We start from the raw sequence: 4937 nt of genomic DNA, 5'->3' as shown, positions 1-4937 counted from the left end.
GGGAAGGAGCTTGGCAGTGCCCCTCTCACTGCTCAGGGTGCATGCTGCCTCTATAACTTCTCACTGCAGAGCAAATGCTGAACACTATTATCACTTTTTGCCTTTTTTCATAAAAGTGAAAATCCTCTTCAGCTTTCTTTCAGTTAGCAGAAACATGTACTAATACAGGGCTTTCATAAAAGCAAAGTGAGGTAAAGTGAACTTTCCAAAAGTGGGAATACCTATATTGCTTTTCCATCAATCTGACAATCTCTGCCTTTTAACTGGTCAGCTTTGTCCACTTACATTTAATACAAATATTGATATGTTGGGTTTAAGGCTACCATTTTATTATTTGTTTTCTACTTGTCCCATCTCTTTTTTGATCTTCTATTCCTCCTTTCCTACTGTCTTTTGGGTTAATCAATTATTTTTTAGTATTCCATTTTAATTCCCCTATTGGGTTTTAAAAACCACATTTTTAGTGGTTTCACATAAAATGTGGGAAACTTGCAACATTATGGTTCCATTAACCACTTCCAGTTCTTTGTACCACTATTGCCATATATTACATGTATATATATTTTAAACCCCACTGACTAGAGGATTTTTTTGTTAAAGAAATTAACATTTCCTGACTAATAGAGTGGCCAAGTTACTCAATCATAGGCCTGGATTTCTGGCAAAATCATTTCACAGATGACAAGAACAACAGTTATATTTAGTTTTTGCCTTTCTAATGACCCATTTAAGCATCCACCTGATCCTACTGGAATTCCAACATCTCTTTTTGAGGCTCACCCCCATTCTCCCCTTCCCCCGGCTTAAACTGCCCAAGGACTTAAGGGTTTACTTGATCCAAAGGGATATTCTACTTCTAATACCAGGGAGAGAGAGAGGGGGGAAGAGAAAGAGGTGATTGTGGAGGAGGAATAAGAGGACAAGGAGAAGAGGAAAGGAAAGGAGAGAATGCAGAGTCCGACTGGTCCACTGGCACAATGTCTTCTGGACTGACACTTGCTGTCCCTGTTGGACACTGACCCAGTGCACACTTGCAAGGCACACTTGCCTGTTTCCAGCTAAGAGTCTTGCTAGCCCAGATCTGTCCAAGCAAGAGTGGGGTTCCATGGTGGGAATATAAATTGATTCAACCACTATGGAGAACAGTATGGAGGTTCCTTATAAAACTAAAAATAGAACTACCATATGACCCAGCAATCCCACTACTAGGCATATACCTGGAGAGGGATGAATTGGGAGATTGGAGTTGACATATATACACTAATATATATAAAATGTATAGCTTATAAGAACATGCTGAATAAAAAATAAATAAAATTAAATTTAAAAGAGTGGGGTTCCACACTTGAACTTCAAGGTCATACTGTCCTAGTTCACACTCACAAGCTCTACCACTGTTCCCCCAAAGCACAAGGACACACTGGGGAGGTTGGATCACAGTCACCATCAATTCAGGGACAGCCTGAACCTGCTCACAAATGCCGAGGGCCTGGGGCAGGACTAGGCACTGTGTCTCCTCCCCTCATTGTGAGCTCCCACTCTGACACCCTTGGTGTCCTTCCTTTCACAGGCCTTGGTTGGGACCCCCTGTTAGACTCTCCTCCTCAATTTCCCTGTCCTTGAACTCCAGAGAGGGCTGTAATGTCAGTCCTTCTTTTTCTGCAAGGCTTCCAGGCTTCTAAGGCAAGTTGGTGCATTTCCCAACGCCTGCCCCTGCCCCAGCTGCATCCCCCACAGACCTGTGCTTGGAGGGGGAGGCAGCCCGGGGGTGGGGGTCAGACGAGCCTCCTGTCCCTTCTTCCCCCCAGGAAGTGAGTACCACTGTCCCTCCCCTTGCATATCTATAGGAATTATGCCCGTGGCTCTTCCCTGATCAGACGAACCCATCTTGAGGTGACTTTTTCTATCTGCCTAGACATTGAAGATGCTGGCACAGTTTCTAAATCCAAGCTCACCTGGTACCTCAATACACAAACATCTACTTCTCCCTTCCTTGGTGATGAGCACATTGGAGCTGGATTGATATTTGAATCCCCAGTGGCTAGAACAATGCTTGGCGCAGAGGAAATGCTCCACAAATGTGAAAGAAAGAAAGAAAGAGAGAAAGAGAGAAAGAGAGAAAGAGAGAAAGAGAGAAAGAGAGAGAGAGAGAGAGAGAGAGAGAGAGAGAGAGAGAGAGAGAGGAAGGAAGGAAGGAAGGAAGGAAGGAAGGAAGGAAGGAAGGAAGGAAGGAAGGAAGGAAGGGAGGAAGGAATGCTGAGTTAAATCCAGGCTGGGGTGATGAGAGAAACAGTCTGTAGGGAACAGAGGAAATGCCTGCACATCTCTTGCTTCCCTGAATGCTCCTCACAAAGGGGTAATCTTATTGAGTCCGATTCCAAGGCATTGACTGAGTTGTGTGTGCTAGTGCACAGGGTGACATGTGTCCACACGTTGTGCACATCCCTGTGGCCTCCTCTTCTGCCCTTCCTTCCAACAGGCTATAGGTGGAGGGGGTGGGGGCCAGCATTTCCCCAGGGCGGCCAGAATCCCCTGCAGGCTATCCCTAGTGGAAAGAAAAGACCCTGGTACAGGAAGCTCTGCCCACCAGGTCTCCTCTCTCAGAAGATGCTGCTGAAACATCCTTAGGGCTCTAGTGCCTCTCATGGCCAAATCAGATCTGGATATGTCATCCTCTCCTCCAACCACTGTGAGCTGTGGTTATTGTGGTTAATCTGATGAAATAACTGTGACTTTCCTTCAAGTGATCTCAGCCTCTGAGCCCTGACAACTGGAGCTGAGCTTTGAGAAGCAGGAAGAGAAGGGAAACGGCATTCATCCAACCTGAAGCGGCACTGACTGCCTTGCCTGCCGCAGGGCTAGTGCTGAGTGAGAGGTGCTGCTTTCCTAATCATCTGACACGCACAGATTGAGAGGAAGAGTCTCAGCCTATGAAATGGACCCAAACCTGAGGCTCAAAAAAGTTAAGTAATTTACCCAAGATCACACAGGCAGAAAGCGTTCTTCCTCAGTGTTACCAAGGCTTGGCGTATCCTACTCCAATTTTCCTTGTTTGACCTGGGATCTACTTGAGACTGTATGTGAAAAATCTGATTTTCTAAGATGAGAGACAGTGCTTGCCAATACACTATATCCAGGTAGTTCAGACAGTGAGCTAATTCAGCCAGCCCCGTATTCCCTTACTAAAACCCACTCTGAGACAATAATAAAAAGATGAATAGTCCAGTTAAAAACTGGGCAAGGGCTTCCCTGGTGGCGCAGTGGTTGAGAGTCCGCCTGCCAATGCTAGGCGACACGGGTTTGTGCCCTGATCTGGGAAGATCCCACATGCCGCGGAGTGGCTGGGCCTGTGAGCCATGGCCGCTGAGCCTGTGCGTCCAGAGCCTGTGCTCTGCAATGGGGGAGGCCACAAAAGTGAGAGGCCCGCGTACCGCAAAAAAAAAAAAAAAAACAACTGGGCAAAGCACCTGATAAGATATTTCGCCAATGAAGATATGCAAATGGCCATTAAGCACATGAAAAGATGCTCAACATCATTAGCCATCAGGGAAATGCAAATGAAAGCCACACAAGATACCACTTCACAGCCACTGGGAGGGCTGTCATTAAAAGTCAGATAGCAGGGAATTCCCTGGTGGCCTAGTGGTTAGGATTCTGCACTTTCACTGCCATGGCCTGGATTCAGTCCCTGGTTGAGGAACTGAGATCCTGCCAGCAGCACGGCACAGCCAAAAAAATCCAATCAAACAAACAAAACCCCAAAAAAGTCAGATAGTAACAAATGTTTGTGAGGATGTGGAGAAATTGGAACCCTGAGACACTGCTGGTGAGAACATACAATGGTGAAGCCACTTTGGCAAACCATCTGGACGTTCCTCAGATGATTAAACATAGATTTATCGTATGATCCAACAATTTCACTCCTAGGTATGTACCCAAGAGAAATGAAAACATATGTCCATACAAAAACTTGGGCATGAATGTTCATAGCAACATTATTCATAACAGCCAGAAAAGTGGAAACACACAAAATGCCCACTAACCAATGAATGAATAGGTAAGATGGGATATACCCATATAGTAGAATATTATTCAGCCATGAAAAGGAATGAAGTACGGATACAAGCTACACATGAACTTGAAATCCTTATGCTATGTGAAGGATGCCAGTCACAAAGGACCACGTGGTGTGTGACCCCATTTACGTGAAATGTCCAGAGCAGGCAACTCTGTAGAGACAGAAAGCAGGTTAGTGGTTGCCAGGGACCAGGGGGAGGGAAGACTGGGCTAAGGGGTACAAAGTTTATTTTTGGAGTGATGAAATTCTAAAATTCTAAAATCCACTATGATAGTGTTTGTACAACTCTGTGTATATACCAAAAGCCATTGAATTGTACCCTTGGAATGAGTAAGCTGTATGGTGTGTGACTTATATCTCAGTAAGCCTTTTTTAAAAAACCCATACTGTGTTCGCTTCAGCCACACATATACTAACATTGGAAATATACAGGGAACATCATCACGGCCCCTGTGCAAGAGTGACACGCGCATCTATGACACATTCCATATTTTGTCTATTGTCGAAGCCAAAAAAAAAAAAAAATACTGAAAACGTTTCGGTAGGCTTTGCCTGAGGAAAGAATCCACCAACACAGCTCAATTTTAAATGTTTATTTTTTGGTTTTATTTCATTCCATTCAAATGTGTCATTTAAAGTCAAAACTAAACATTGTTTTTAAAAGTTGGTATGAGCTTTTGAAAGACACGGTTTGATTCCCAGCTCTGCCTGTGGCTAAACCATGTGATGTTGGGCAAGTCAATTCCGCTCTGGGTCTGTGTCTCCTCACTGCAAAACGGGAGCAATGGCACCTATGCTAACTTGTAATGGGGTTCAGGCTGCATCTTCACCAGGACATCCTGGGCGGAGGTGAGTGGGA

General features: G+C 44.9%; 1 non-coding gene across 1 annotated transcript; it reads left to right on the top strand.

The window, feature by feature from the left end:
- The first annotated feature begins 4466 nt into the window (after window positions 1–4466).
- Window positions 4467–4573, top strand: LOC136119508 (U6 spliceosomal RNA). Its single transcript, XR_010655502.1, has one exon. It is a non-coding gene; the product is annotated as a U6 spliceosomal RNA (small nuclear RNA).
- The last annotated feature ends 364 nt before the right edge of the window (window positions 4574–4937 follow it).

Source organism: Phocoena phocoena, chromosome 2 (assembly GCF_963924675.1).
Source record: "Phocoena phocoena chromosome 2, mPhoPho1.1, whole genome shotgun sequence".
NCBI classification, from domain to species: domain Eukaryota; kingdom Metazoa; phylum Chordata; class Mammalia; order Artiodactyla; family Phocoenidae; genus Phocoena; species Phocoena phocoena.
The sequence above is the reverse complement of the archived record's forward strand: the minus strand, read 5'-3'. Positions and strand labels throughout refer to the sequence as shown.